The sequence below is a fragment of the Passer domesticus genome, chromosome 6 (genome assembly GCF_036417665.1).
Source record: "Passer domesticus isolate bPasDom1 chromosome 6, bPasDom1.hap1, whole genome shotgun sequence".
NCBI classification, from domain to species: Eukaryota; Metazoa; Chordata; class Aves; order Passeriformes; family Passeridae; genus Passer; species Passer domesticus.
In genome coordinates this window covers 67713945-67730313 of record NC_087479.1, presented here as the reverse complement: position 1 = coordinate 67730313, position 16369 = coordinate 67713945, and positions in this window count along the sequence as shown.

Genomic DNA, 16369 nt, shown 5'->3' with positions numbered 1-16369 from the left:
GGGCACTGAACATGAACCATGGCCTTTCCCCAGAGAAACAAAAGTCAGCAGGCCAGGTTCCTGATGTCAGTTTGCAGGAGGCACTTGGCACTGTCAAACCAGCCACTGGTGCCTGTGGGGGCATTTGCTTCTAGGTGGTATCCTCATCTATGCGGAATTTCAGCAGGCAGCCGGCCACTCCTTGCCACCGGGCACTGGACATGAGCCATGGCCATTCCCCAGAGAAACAAAAGTCACCAGGCCAGGTTCCTGATGTCAGTTTGCAGGAGGCACTTGGCACTGTCAAACCAGAGACAGGTGCATATAGTGGTACTTTCGGTCAGGAGGCATCCTGGTCCGTGTGGAATTTCAGCAGGCGGACGGCCAATCCAGGCCACCAGGCCCTGGACACGAACGATGGCCTTTCCCCAGAGAAACAAAAGTCACCCGGCCAGGTTCCTGATGTCAGTTTGCAGGAGGCACTAGGCACTGTCAAACCCGCCACTGTTGCCTCTGGGGGCACCTTGCATCTAGGCGCTATACTGATCCCTGATTGGCTTCCGGCCAATAAGGGCTACAGGGCCCAGGACCGGAACGATGGACTTTCCCCAGAAAAACAAAACTCACCAGGCCAGGTTCCTGATGTCAGTTTGCAGGAGGCACTTGGCACTGTCAAACCAGCCACAGGTGCCTGTGGAGGCATCTTGCATTCTGGTGGCGTCCTCATCCATGCGGAATTTCAGCAGGCAGCCGGCCACTCCATGCCACCGGGCACTGGACATGAACCATGGCCTTTCCCCAGAGAAACAAAAGTCACCAGGCCAGGTTCCTGATGTCAGTTTGCAGGAGGCACTTGGCACTGTCAAACCAGCCACTGGTGCCTGTGGGGGCATTTGCTTCTAGGTGGTATCCTGATCCATTCGGAATTTCAGCAGGCATCCGGCCACTCCAGGCCACCGGGCACTGGACTTGAACCATGGCATTTCCCCAGAGAAACAAAAGTCACCAGGCCAGGTTCCTGATGTCAGTTTGTAGGAGGCACTTGGCACTGTTAAACCAGCCACTGGTGCCTGTGGGGGCACTTGCTTCTAGGTGGTATCCTCAACCGTGAGGAATTTCAGCAGGCATCCGTCCACTCCGGTCCACCGTGCCCTGGATAACAACGATGGCCTTTCCCCAGAGAAACAAAAGTCACCAGGCCAGGTTCCTGATGTCAGTTTGCAGGAGGCACTTGGCACTGTCAAAACAGCCACAGGTGCCTGTGGGTGCCCCCTGCATCTGGGAGGTATCCTGATCCGTTCGGAATTTCAACAGGCAGCCAGCCACTCCGTGCCACCGGGCCCAGGACACGAGCCTTAGCCTTTCCCCTGAGAAACAAAAGTCACCATGCCAGGTTCCTGATGTCAGTTTGCAGATGGCGCTTGGCACTGTCAAACCCACCACAGTTGCCTGTGGAGGCCCCTTACATCTGGGAGGCGTCCTGATCCGTGAGGAATTTCAGCAGGCAGCCGGCCACTCCATGCCACCGGGCACTGGACATGAATCATGGCGTTTCCCCAGAGAAAAAAATGTCACCAGGCCAGGTTCCTGATGTCAGTTTGCAGGAGGCACTTGGCACAGTCGAACCAGCCACAGGTGCCTGTGGAGGCATCTTGCATCCTGGTGGCCTCCTCATCCATGCGGAATTTCAGCAGGCAGCAGGCCACTCCATGCCACCGGGCACTGGACATGAATCATGGCGTTTCCCCAGAGAAACAAATGTTCACCAGGCCAGGTTCCTGATGTCAGTTTGCAGGAGGCACTTGGCACTGTCAAACCAGAGACAGGTGCATATAGTGGTACTTTCGGTCAGGAGGCATCCTGGTCCGTGTGGAATTTCAGCAGGCGGACGGCCAATCCAGGCCACCAGGCCCTGGACACGAACGATGGCCTTTCCCCAGAGAAACAAAAGTCACCCGGCCAGGTTCCTGATGTCAGTTTGCAGGAGGCACTTGGCACTGTCAAACCAGCCACTGTTGCCTGTGGGGGCACCTTGCATCTAGGCGCTATACTGATCCCTGAGTGGCATCCGGCCACTCAGGGCTACAGGGACCAGGACCGGAACGATGGCCTTTCCCCAAAGAAACAAAACTCAGCCGGCCAGGTTCCTGATGTCAGTTTGCAGGAGGCACTAGGCACTGTCAAACCAGCCACAGGTGCCTGTGGAGGCATCTTTCATCCTGGTGGCGTCCTCATCCATGCGGAATTTCAGCAGGCAGCCGGCCACTCCATGCCACCGGGCACTGAACATGAACCATGGCCTTTCCCCAGAGAAACAAAAGTCAGCAGGCCAGGTTCCTGATGTCAGTTTGCAGGAGGCACTTGGCACTGTCAAACCAGCCACTGTTGCCTGTGGGGGCATTTGCTTCTAGGTGGTATCCTCATCTATGCGGAATTTCAGCAGGCAGTCGGCCACTCCTTGCCACCGGGCACTGGACATGAGCCATGGCCATTCCCCAGAGAAACAAAAGTCACCAGGCCAGGTTCCTGATGTCAGTTTGCAGGAGGCACTTGGCACTGTCAAACCAGAGACAGGTGCATATAGTGGTACTTTCGGTCAGGAGGCATCCTGGTCCGTGTGGAATTTCAGCAGGCGGACGGCCAATCCAGGCCACCAGGCCCTGGACACGAACGATGGCCTTTCCCCAGAGAAACAAAAGTTACCAGGCCAGGTTCCTGATGTCAGTTTGCAGGAGGCACTTGGCACTGTCAAACCAGCCACATTTGCCTGTGCGGGCACCATGCATCTAGGCGGTATACTGATCCATTCAGAATTTCAGCAGGCATCCGGCCACTCCGGGCCACCGGGCCCTGGATAGGAACAATGGCCTTTCCCCTGAGAAACAAAAGTCACCAGGCCAGGTTGCTGATGTCAGTTTGCAGGAGGCACTTGGCACTGTCAAACCAGCCACAGGTGCCTGTGGGGGCACCATGCATCTAGGCGGTATACTGATCCATTCAGAATTTCAGCAGGCATCCGGCCACTCCGGGCCACCGGGCCCTGAATAGGAACGATGGCCTTTCCCCTGAGAAACAAAAGTCACCAGGCCAGGTTGCTGATGTCAGTTTGCAGGAGGCACTTGGCACTGTCAAACCAGCCACAGGTGCCTGTGGGGACATCTTGCATCCTTGTGGTATCCTGATCCGTGCGGAATTTCAGCAGGCAGCCGGGCACTCCAGGCCACCAGGCACTGGACACGAACGATGGCCTTTCCCCAGAGAAACAAAAGTCACCAGGCCAGGTTCCTGATGTCAGTTTGCAGGAGGCACTTGGCACTGTCAAACCAGCCACAGTTGCCTGTGGGGGCACTTGCTTCTAGGTGGTATCCTCAACCGTGAGGAATTTCAGCAGGCGGCCGGCCACTCTGGGCCACCAGGACCTGGACAAGAACGATGGCCTTTCCCCAGAGAAACAAATTCACCAGGCCAGGTTCCTGATGTAAGCTTGCAGGAGGCACTTGGCACTGTCAAACCAGCCACAGGTGCCTGTGGGGGCACCTTGCATCTAGAAGGTATACTGATCCATTCGGAATTTCCGCAGGCATCCGTCCACTCCGGTCCACCGTGCCCTGGATAACAACGATGGCCTTTCCCCAGAGAAACAAAAGTCACCAGGCCAGGTTCCGGATGTCAGTTTGCAGGAGGCACTTGGCACTGTAAATCCAGCCACAGTTGCCTGTGGGGGCACTTTCCATCTGGGAGGTATCCTGATCCGTTCGGAATTTCAACAGGCAGCCAGCCACTCCGGGCCACCGGGCCCAGGACACGAGCCTTAGCCTTTCCCCTGAGTAACAAAAGTCACCATGCCAGGTTCCTGATGTCAGTTTGCAGATGGCGCTTGGCACTGTCAAACCAACCACAGTTGCCTGTGGAGGCCCCTTACATCTGGGAGGCGTCCTGATCCGTGAGGAATTTCAGCAGGCAGCCGGCCACTCCATGCCACCGGGCACTGGACATGAATCATGGCGTTTCCCCAGAGAAACAAATGTCACCAGGCCAGGTTCCTGATGTCAGTTTGCAGGAGGCACTTGGCACTGTCAAACCAGCCACAGGTGCATATAGTGGTACTTTCGGTCAGGAGGCATCCTGGTGCGTGCGGAATTTCAGCAGGCGGACGGCCACTCCAGGCCACCCGGCCCTGGACACGAACGATGGCCTTTCCCCTGAGAAGCAAAAGTCACCAGACCAGGTTCCTGATGTCAGTTTGCAGGAGGCACTTGGCACTGTCAAACCAGCCACATTTGCCTGTGGGGGCATTTGCTTCTAGGTGGTATCCTCATCTGTGCGGAATTTCAGCAGGCAGCCGGCCACTCCTAGCCACCGGGCACTGGACATGAACCATGGCCTTTCCCCAGAGAAACAAAAGTCACCAGGCCAGGTCACTGATGTCAGTTTGCAGGAGGCACTTGGCACTGTCAAACTACCAACAGTTGCCTGTGGGGGCAGCTTGCATCTGGGAGATATCCTCAACCGTGAGGAATTTCAGCAGGCAGCCGGCCACTCCAGGCCGCCGTGCACTGGACACGAACGATGGCCTTTCCCCAGAGAAACAAAAGTCACCAGGCCAGGTTGCTGATGTCAGTTTGCAGGAGGCACTTGGCACTGTCAAACCAGCCACAGTTGCCTGTGCGGGCTCCTTTCATCTGGGAGTTATCCTCAACCGTGAGGAATTTCAGCTGGCGGCCGGCCACTACTCGCCACCAAGCCCTGCACAGTAACCATGGCCTTTCCCCAGAGAAACAAAACTCACCAGGCCAGGTTCCTGATGTCAGATTGCAGGAGGCACTTGGCACTCTCAAACCAGCCACAGTTGCCTGTGGGGGCATCTTGCATCCTTGTGGTATCCTCATCCGTGCGGAATTTCTGCAGGCAGCCGGCCACTCCAGGCCACCGGGCACTGGACACGAACGATGGCCTTTCCCCTGAGAAACAAAAGTCACCAGGCCAGGTTCCTGATGTCAGTTTGCAGGAGGCACTTGGCACTGTCAAACCAGGCACAGTTGCCTGTGGGGGCACCTTGCATCTAGGCGGTATACTGATCCGTTCGGAATTTCCGCAGGCATCCGGCCACTCCAGGCCACGGGGCACTTGACACGAAACATGGCCATTCCCCAGAGAAACAAAAGTCACCAGGCCAGGTTCCTGATGTCAGTTTGCAGGAGGCACTTGGCACTGTCAAACCAGCCACAGGCGCCTGTGGTGTTACCTTAGGTCTGGGAGGCATCCTCATCCGTTCGGAATTTCAACAGACAGCCGGCCAATCCGGGCCACCCGGCCCTGGACTTGAACCATGGCCTTTCCCCAGAGAAACAGAAGTCACCAGGCCAGGTTCCTGATGTCAGTTTGCAGGAGGCACTTGGCACTGTCAAAACAGCCACAGTTGCCTGTGGGGGCCCCTTGCATCTGGGAGGTATCCTGATCCGTTTGGAATTTCAGCAGGCAGCCGGCCACTCCGGGCCACCGGGCCCAGGACACGAGCCATAGCCTTTCCCCTGGGAAACAAAAGTCACCATGCCAGGTTCCTGATGTCAGTTTGCAGAAGGCGCTTGGCACTGTCAAACCAACCACAGTTGCCTGTGGGGGCCCCTTGCATCTGGGAGGCATCCTGATCCGTTCGGAATTTCAGCAGGCAGCCGGCCACTCCATGTCACCGGGCACTGGACATGAATCATGGCCTTTCCCCAGAGAAACAAAAGTCACCAGGCCAGGTTCCTGATGTCAGTTTGCAGGAGGCATTTGGCACTGTTAAACCAGCAACAGTTGCCTGTGCGGGCACCTTGCATCTCGGAGGTATCCTAAATTGTGAGGAATTTCAGCAGACGACCGGCCTCTACTGGCCACTAGGCCCTGGACACAAACCATGGCATTTCCCCTGAGAAGCAAAAGGCACCAGGCCAGGTTCCTGATGTCAGTTTGCAGGAGGCACTTGGCACTGTCAAACCAGCCACAGTTGCCTATGGGGGCACCTTGCATCTGGGAGCTATCCTCAGCCGTGAGGACTTTCAGCAGGCGCCCGGCCACTGCTCGCCACAGAGCCCTGCACAGGAACCATGGCCTTTCCCCAGAAAAACAAAACTCAGCAGGCCAGGTTCCTGATGTCAGTTTGCAGGAGGCACTTGGCACTGTCAAACCAGCCACAGTTGCCTGTGGGGGCATCTTGCATCCTTGTGGTATCCTCATCCGTGCGGAATTTCAGCAGGCGGACGGCCACTCCAGGCCACCGGGCACTGGACACGAACGATGGCCTTTCCCCAGAGAAACGAAAGTCACCAGGCCAGATTCCTGATGTCAGTTTGCAGGAGGCACTTGGCACTGTCAAACCAGCCACAGTTGCCTGTGGGGGCACCTTGCATCTAGGCTGTATACTGATCCGTTCGGAATTTCCGCAGGCATCCAGCCATTCCGGTCCACCGTGCCCTGGACATGAACCATGACCTTTCCCCAGAGAAACAAAACTCACCAGGCCAGGTTCCTGATGTCAGTTTGCAGGAGGCACCTGGCACTGTCAAACCAGCCACAGTTGCCTGTGGTGTTACCTTAGGTCTGGGAGGCATCCTCATCCGTTCGGAATTTCAACAGACAGCCGGCCAATCCGGGCCACCCGGCCCTGGACTTGAACTATGGCCTTTCCCCAGAGAAACAGAAGTCACCAGGCCAGGTTCCTGATGTCAGTTTGCAGGAGGCACTTGGCACTGTCAAACCAGCCACAGGTGCCTGTGGGGGCCCCTTGCATCTGGGAGGTATCCTGATCCGTTCGGAATTTCAGTAGGCAGCCGGCCACTCCATGCCACCGGGCACTGGACATGAATCATGGCGTTTCCCCAGAGAAACGAAAGACAGCAGGCCAGGTTCCTGATGTCAGTTTGCAGGAGGCAGTTGGCACTGTCAAACCAGCCACTGGTGCCTGTGGGGGAATTTGCTTCTAGGTGGTATCCTCATCTGTGCGGAATTTCAGCAGGCAGCCGGCCACTCCAGGCCACCGGGCACTGGACATGAACCATGGCCTTTCCCCAGAGAAACAAAAGTCACCAGGCCAGGTCACTGATGTCAGTTTGCAGGAGGCACTTGGCACTGTCAAACCAGCCACAGTTGCCTGTGCGGGCTCCTTTCATCTGGGAGGTATCCTCAACCGTGAGGAATTTCAGCTGGCGGCCGGCCACTACTCGCCACCAAGCCCTGCACAGGAACCATGGCCTTTCCAGGCCACCGGGCACTGGACATGAACCATGGCCTTTCCCCAGAGAAACAAAACTCACCAGGCCAGGTTCCTGATGTCAGTTTGCAGGAGGCACTTGGCACTGTCAAACCAGCCACAGTTGCCTGTGGGGGCATCTTGCATCCTTCTGGTATCCTCATCCGTGCGGAATTTCAGCAGGCAGCCGGCCGCTCCTGGCCACCGGGCACTGGACACGAACGATGGCCTTTCCCCAGAGAAACAAAAGTCACCAGGCCAGGTTCCTGATGTCAGTTTGCAGGAGGCACTTGGCACTGTCAAACCAGCCACAGTTGCCTGTGCGGGCACCTTGCATCTAGGCGGTATACTGATCCGTTCGGAATTTCCGCAGGCATCCGGCCACTCCGGTCCACCGTGCCCTGGATAAAAACGATGGCCTTTCCCCAGAGAAACAAAAGTCACCAGGCCAGGTTGCTGATGTCAGTTTGCAGGAGGCACTTGGCACTGTCAAACCAACCACTGTTGCCTGTGCGGGCCCCTTGCATCTGGGAGGCATCCTGATCCGTTCGGAATTTCAGCAGGCAGCCGGCCACTCCAGGCCACCGGGCCCTGGACACGAACCATGGCCTTTCCCCAGGGAAACAAAAGTCACCAGGCCAGGTTCCTGATGTCAGTTTGCAGGAGGCACTTGGCACTGTCAAACCAGCCACAGGTGCCTGTGCGGGCACCTTGCATCTAGGCGGTATACTGATCCGTTCGGAATTTCCGCAGGCATCCGGCCACTCCGGTCCACCGTGCCCTGGATAACAACGATGGCCTTTCCCCTGAGAAACAAAAGTCACCAGGCCAGGTTGCTGATGTCAGTTTGCAGGAGGCACTTGGCACTGTCAAACCAGCCACAGGTGCCTGTGGGGGCATCTTGCATCCTTGTGGTATCCTGATCCGTGCGGAATTTCAGCAGGCAGCCAGCCACTCCAGGCCACGGGGCACTTGACACGAAACATGGCCATTCCCCAGAGAAACAAAAGTCACCAGGCCAGGTTCCTGATGTCAGTTTGCAGGAGGCACTTGGCACTGTCAAACCAGCCACAGGCGCCTGTGGTGGTACCTTTGGTCTGGGAGGCATCCTGATCCGTGCGGAATTTCAACAGACAGCAGGTCAATCCGGGCCACCCGGCCCTGGACTTGAACCATGGCCTTTCCCCAGAGAAACAAAAGTCACAGGCCAGGTTCCTGATGTCAGTTTTCAGGAGGCACTTGGCACTATCAAACCACCCACAGGTGCCTGTGGGGGCCCCCTGCATCTGGGAGGTATCCTGATCCGTTCGTAATTTCAGCAGGCAGCCAGCCACTCCATGCCACCGGGCACTGGACATGAATCATGGCGTTTCCCCAGAGAAACAAAAGTCAGCAGGCCAGGTTCCTGATGTCAGTTTGCAGGAGGCACTTGGCACTGTCAAACCAGCCACAGGTGCCTGTGGGGGCGCCTTGCATCTGAGAGATATCCTGATCCGTGCAGAATTTCAGCAGGCATCTAGGCACTACGGGCTACGGGGCTCAGAAGTGGAACGATGGCCTTGCCCCAGAGAAACAAAGTCACCAGGCCAGGTTCCTGATGTCAGTTTGCAGGAGGCACTTGGCACTGTCAAACCAGCCACAGGTGCCTGTGGGGGCCCCTTGCATCTTGGATGTATCCTGATCCGTTCGGAATTTCAGCAGGCAGCCGGCCACTCCGGGCCACCGGGCCCAGGACACGAGCCATAGCCTTTCCCCTGGGAAACAAAAGTCACCATGCCAGGTTCCTGATGTCAGTTTGCAGGAGGCACTTGGCACTGTCAAACCAACCACAGTTGCCTGTGGGGGCACCTTGAATCTAGGAGGTATACTGATCCGTTCGGAATTTCCGCAGGCATCCGGCCACTCCGGTCCACCGTGCCCTGGATAACAACGATGGCCTTTCCCCTGAGAAACAAAAGTCACCAGGCCAGGTTCCTGATGTCAGTTTGCAGGAGGCACTTGGCAGTGTTAAACCAGCCACTGGTGCCTGTGGGGGCATTTGCTTCTAGGTGGTATCCTCATCTGTGCGGAATTTCAGCAGGCAGCCGGCCACTCCTAGCCACCGGGCACTGGACATGAACCATGGCCTTTCCCCAGAGAAACAAAAGTCACCAGGCCAGGTCACTGATGTCAGTTTGCAGGAGGCACTTGGCACTGTCAAACTACCAACAGTTGCCTGTGGGGGCAGCTTGCATCTGGGAGCTCTCCTCAACCGTGAGGAATTTCAGCAGGCAGCCGGCCACTCCGGGCCACCGGGCCCAGGACACGAGCCATAGCCTTTCCCCTGGGAAACAAAAGTCACCATTCCAGGTTCCTGATGTCAGTTTGCAGGAGGCACTTGGCACTGTCAAACCAACCACAGTTGCCTGTGGGGGCCCCTTGCATCTGGGAGGCATCCTGATCCGTTCGGAATTTCAGCAGGCAGCCGGCCACTCCATGCCACCGGGCACTTGACACGAATCATGGCGTTTCCCCAGAGAAACAAAAGTCAGCAGGCCAGGTTCCTGATGTCAGTTTGCAGGAGGCACTTGACACTGTCAAAACAGCCACAGGCGCCTGTGGTGGTACCTTTGGTCTGGGAGGCATCCTGATCCGTGCGGAATTTCAACAGACAGCCAGCCAATCCGGGCCACCCGGCCCTGGACTTGAACCATGGCCTTTCCCCAGAGAAACAAAAGTCACCAGGCCAGGTTCCTGATGTCAGTTTGCAGGAGGCACTTGGCACTGTCAAACCAGCCACAGGTGCCTGTGGGGGCCCCTTGCATCTGGGAGGTATCCTGATCCGTTCGGAATTTCAGTAGGCAGCCGGCCACTTCATGCCACCGGGCACTGGACATGAATCATGGCGTTTCCCCAGAGAAACGAAAGACAGCAGGCCAGGTTCCTGATGTCAGTTTGCAGGAGGCACTTGGCACTGTTAAACCAGCCACTGGTGCCTGTGGGGGAATTTGCTTCTAGGTGGTATCCTCATCTGTGCGGAATTTCAGCAGGCAGCCGGCCACTCCAGGCCACCGGGCACTGGACATGAACCATGGCCTTTCCCCAGAGAAACAAAAGTCACCAGGCCAGGTCACTGATGTCAGTTTGCAGGAGGCACTTGGCACTGTCAAACTACCAACAGTTGCCTGTGGGGGCACCTTGCATCTGGGAGCTATCCTCAACCGTGAGGAATTTCAGCAGGCAGCCGGCCACTCCAGGCCGCCGTGCACTGGACACGAACGATGGCCTTTCCCCAGAGAAACAAAACTCCCCCGGCCAGGTTGCTGATGTCAGTTTGCAGGAGGCACTTGGCACTGTCAAACCAGCCACAGTTGCCTGTGCGGGCTCCTTTCATCTGGGAGTTATCCTCAACCGTGAGGAATTTCAGCTGGCGGCCGGCCACTACTCGCCACCAAGCCCTGCACAGGAACCATGGCCTTTCCCCAGAGAAACAAAAGTCACCAGGCCAGGTTCCTGATGTCAGTTTGCAGGAGGCACTTGGCACTGTCAAACCAGCCACAGTTGCCTGTGGGGGCATCTTGCATCCTTCTGGTATCCTCATCCGTGCGGAATTTCAGCAGGCAGCCGGCCACTCCAGGCCACCGGGCACTGGACACGAATGATGGCCTTTCCCCAGAGAAACAAAAGTCAGCAGGCCAGGTTCCTGATGTCAGTTTGCAGGAGGCACTTGGCACTGTCAAACCAGCCACAGTTGCCTGTGCGGGCACCTTGCATCTAGGCGGTATACTGATCCGTTCGGAAGTTCCGCAGGCATCCGGCCACTCCGGTCCACCGTGCCCTGGATAACAACGATGGCCTTTCCCCTGAGAAACAAAAGTCACCAGGCCAGGTTCCTGATGTCAGTTTGCAGGAGGCACTTGGCAATGTCAAACCAGCCACAGGTGCCTGTGGGGGCATCTTGCATCCTTGTGGTATCCTGATCCGTTCGGAATTTCAGCAGGCAGCCGGCCACTCCAGGCCACGGGGCACTTGACACGAACCATGGCCATTCCACAGAGAAACAAAAGTCAGCAGGCCAGGTTCCTGATGTCAGTTTGCAGGAGGCACTTGGCACTGTGAAAACAGCCACAGGCGCCTGTGGTGGTACCTTTGGTCTGGGAGGCATCCTGATCCGTGCGGAATTTCAACAGACAGCCGGCCAATCAGGGCCACCCGGCCCTGGACTTGAACCATGGCTTTTCCCCAGAGAAACAAAAGTCACCAGGCCAGGTTCCTGATGTCAGTTTGCAGGAGGCACTTGGCACTGTCAAACTACCAACAGTTGCCTGTGGGGGCAGCTTGCATCTGGGAGCTCTCCTCAACCGTGAGGAATTTCAGCAGGCAGCCGGCCACTCCGGGCCACCGGGCCCAGGACACGAGCCATAGCCTTTCGCCTGGGAAACAAAAGTCACCATTCCAGGTTCCTGATGTCAGTTTGCAGGAGGCACTTGGCACTGTCAAACCAACCACAGTTGCCTGTGGGGGCCCCTTGCATCTGGGAGGCATCCTGATCCGTTCGGAATTTCAGCAGGCAGCCGGCCACTCCATGCCACCGGGCACTGGACATGAATCATGGCGTTTCCCCAGAGAAACAAAAGTCAGCAGGCCAGGTTCCTGATGTCAGTTTGCAGGAGGCACTTGACACTGTTAAACCAGCCACTGGTGCCTATGGGGGCATTTGCTTCTAGGTGGTATCCTCATCTGTGCGGAATTTCAGCAGGCAGCCGGCCACTCCAAGCCACCGGGCACTGGACATGAACCATGGCCTTTCCCCAGAGAAACAAAAGTCACCAGGCCAGGTCACTGATGTCAGTTTGCAGGAGGCACTTGGCACTGTCAAACTACCAACAGTTGCCTGTGGGGGCAGCTTTCATCTGGGAGGTATCCTCAACCGTGAGGAATTTTAACAGGCAGCCGGCCACTCCAGGCCGCCGTGCACTGGACACGAACGATGGCCTTTCCCCAGAGAAACAAAACTCCCCCGGCCAGGTTCCTGATGTCAGTTTGCAGGAGGCACTTGGCACTGTCAAACCAGCCACAGTTGCCTGTGCGGGCTCCTTTCATCTGGGAGGTATCCTCAACCGTGAGGAATTTCAGCTGGCGGCCGGGCACTACTCGCCACCAAGCCCTGCACAGGAACCATGGCCTTTCCGCAGAGAAACAAAAGTCACCAGGCCAGGTTCCTGATGTCAGTTTGCAGGAGGCACTTGGCACTGTCAAACCAACCACAGTTGCCTGTGCGGGCCCCTTGCATCTGGGAGGCATCCTGATCCGTTCGGAATTTCAGCAGGCAGCCGGCCACTCCATGCCACCGGGCACTGGACATGAATCATGGCGTTTCCCCAGAGAAACAAAAGTCAGCAGGCCAGGTTCCTGATGTCAGTTTGCAGGAGGCACTTGGCACTATTAAACCAGCCACTGGTGCCTGTGGGGGCATTTGCTTCTAGGTGGTATCCTCATCTGTGCGGAATTTCAGCAGGCAGCCGGGCACTCCAGGCCGCCGTGCACTGGACACGAACGATGGCCTTTCCCCAGAGAAACAAAACTCCCCCGGCCAGGTTCCTGATGTCAGTTTGCAGGAGGCACTTGGCACTGTCAAACCAGCCACAGTTGCCTGTGCGGGCTCCTTTCATCTGGGAGGTATCCTCAACCGTGAGGAATTTCAGCTGGCGGCCGGCCACTACTCGCCACCAAGCCCTGCACAGGAACCATGGCCTTTCCCCAGAGAAACAAAAGTCACCAGGCCAGGTTCCTGATGTCAGTTTGCAGGAGGCACTTGGCACTGTCAAACCAGCCACAGTTGCCTGTGGGGGCATCTTGCATCCTTGTGGTATCCTCATCCGTGCAGAATTTCAGCAGGCAGCCGGCCACTCCTGGCCACCGGGCACTGGACACGAACGATGGCCTTTCCCCAGAGAAACAAAAGTCACCAGGCCAGGTTCCTGATGTCAGTTTGCAGGAGGCACTTGGCACTGTCAAACCAGCCACAGTTGCCTGTGCGGGCACCTTGCATCTAGGCGGTATACTGATCCGTTCGGAATTTCCGCAGGCATCCGGCCACGCCGGTCCACCGTGCCCTGGATAAAAACGATGGCCTTTCCCCAGAGAAACAAAAGTCACCAGGCCAGGTTCCTGATGTCAGTTTGCAGGAGGCACTTGGCACTGTCAAACCAGCCACAGTTGCCTGTGCGGGCACCTTGCATCTAGGCGGTATACTGATCCGTTCGGAATTTCCGCAGGCATCCGGCCACTCCGGTCCATCGTGCCCTGGATAAAAACGATGGCCTTTCCTCTGAGAAACAAAAGTCACCAGGCCAGGTTGCTGATGTCAGTTTGCAGGAGGCACTTGGCACTGTCAAACCAACCACAGTTGCCTGTGCGGGCCCCTTGCATCTGGGAGGCATCCTGATCCGTTCGGAATTTCAGCAGGCAGCCGGCCACTCCATGCCACCGGGCACTGGACATGAATCATGGCGTTTCCCCAGAGAAACAAAAGTCAGCAGGCCAGGTTCCTGATGTCAGTTTGCAGGAGGCACTTGGCACTATTAAACCAGCCACTGGTGCCTGTGGGGGCATTTGCTTCTAGCTGGTATCCTCATCTGTGCGGAATTTCAGCAGGCAGCCGGGCACTCCAGGCCGCCGTGCACTGGACACGAACGATGGCCTTTCCCCAGAGAAACAAAACTCCCCCGGCCAGGTTCCTGATGTCAGTTTGCAGGAGGCACTTGGCACTGTCAAACCAGCCACAGTTGTCTGTGCGGGCTCCTTTCATCTGGGAGGTATCCTCAACCGTGAGGAATTTCAGCTGGCGGCCGGCCACTACTCGCCACCAAGCCCTGCACAGGAACCATGGCCTTTCCCCAGAGAAACAAAAGTCACCAGGCCAGGTTCCTGATGTCAGTTTGCAGGAGGCACTTGGCACTGTCAAACCAGCCACAGTTGCCTGTGGGGGCATCTTGCATCCTTGTGGTATCCTCATCCGTGCGGAATTTCAGCAGGCAGCCGGCCACTCCTGGCCACCGGGCACTGGACACGAACGATGGCCTTTCCCCAGAGAAACAAAAGTCACCAGGCCAGGTTCCTGATGTCAGTTTGCAGGAGGCACTTGGCACGGTCAAACCAGCCACAGTTGCCTGTGCGGGCACCTTGCATCTAGGCGGTATACTGATCCGTTCGGAATTTCCGCAGGCATCCGGCCACTCCGGTCCACCGTGCCCTGGATAAAAACGATGGCCTTTCCCCTGAGAAACAAAAGTCACCAGGCCAGGTTCCTGATGTCAGTTTGCAGGAGGCACTTGGCACTGTCAAACCAACCACAGTTGCCTTTGCGGGCCCCTTGCATCTGGGAGGCATCCTGATCCGTTCGGAATTTCAGCAGGCAGCCGGCCACTCCATGCCACCGGGCACTGGACATGAATCATGGCGTTTCCCCAGAGAAACAAAAGTCAGCAGGCCAGGTTCCTGATGTCAGTTTGCAGGAGGCACTTGGCACTGTTAAACCAGCCACTGGTGCCTGTGGGGGCATTTGCTTCTAGGTGGTATCCTCATCTGTGCGGAATTTCAGCAGGCAGCCGGCCACTACTAGCCACCGGGCACTGCACATGAACCATGGCCTTTCCCCAGAGAAACAAAAGTCACCAGGCCAGGTCACTGATGTCAGTTTGCAGGAGGCACTTGGCACTGTCAAACTACCAACATTTGCCTGTGGGGGCACCTTGCATCTGGGAGCTATCCTGATCCGTTCAGAATTTCAGCAGGCAGCCGGCCACTCCAGGCCGCCGTGCACTGGACACGAACGATGGCCTTTCCCCAGAGAAACAAAACTCCCCCGGCCAGGTTGCTGATGTCATTTTGCAGGAGGCACTTGGCACTGTCAAACCAGCCACAGTTGCCTGTGCGGGCTCCTTTCATCTGGGAGGTATCCTCAACCGTGAGGAATTTCAGCAGGCAGCCGGCCACTCCTGGCCACCGGGCACTGTACACGATCTATGGCCTTTCCCCAGAGAAACAAAAGTCACCAGGCCAGGTTCCTGATGTCAGTTTGCAGGAGGCACTAGGCACTGTCAAACCAGCCACAGTTGCCTGTGCGGGCACCTTGCATCTAGGCGGTATACTGATCCGTTCGGAAGTTCCGCAGGCATCCGGCCACTCCGGTCCACCGTGCCCTGGATAACAACGATGGCCTTTCCCCTGAGAAACAAAAGTCACCAGGCCAGGTTCCTGATGTCAGTTTGCAGGAGGCACTAGGCACTGTCAAACCAGCCACAGGTGCCTGTGGGGGCGCCTTGCATCTGAGAGATATCCTGATCCGTGCAGAATTTCAGCAGGCATCTAGCCACTCCGGGCTACGGGGCTCAGAAGTGGAACGATGGCCTTGCCCCAGAGAAACAAAGTCACCAGGCCAGGTTCCTGATGTCAGTTTGCAGGAGGCACTTGGCACTGTCAAACCAGCCACAGTTGCCTGTGGGGGCCCCTTGCATCTGGGAGGTATCCTGATCCGTTCGGAATTTCAGCAGGCAGCCGGCCACTCCGGGCCACCGGGCCCAGGACACGAGCCATAGCCTTTCCCCTGGGAAACAAAAGTCACCATGCCAGGTTCCTGATGTCAGTTTGCAGGAGGCACTTGGCACTGTCAAACCAACCACAGTTGCCTGTGGAGGCCCCTTGCATCTGGGAGGCATCCTGATCCGTTCGGAATTTCAGCAGGCAGCCGGCCACTCCGGGCCACCAGGCCCAGGACACGAGCCATAGCCTTTCCCCTGGGAAACAAAAGTCACCATTCCAGGTTCCTGATGTCAGTTTGCAGAAGGCGCTTGGCACTGTCAAACCAACCACAGTTGCCTGTGGGGGCCCCTTGCATCTGGGAGACATCCTGATCTGTTCGGAATTTCAGCAGGCAGCCGGCCACTCCATGCCACCGGGCACTGGACATGAATCATGGTGTTTCCCCAGAGAAACAAAAGTCAGCAGGCCAGGTTCCTGATGTCAGTTTGCAGGAGGCACTTGGCACTGTCAAACCAGCCACAGGTGCCTGTGGGGGCGCCTTGCATCTGAGAGATATCCTGATCCGTGCAGAATTTCAGCAGGCATCTAGCCACTCCGGGCTACGGGGCTCAGAAGTGGAACGATGGCCTTGCCCCA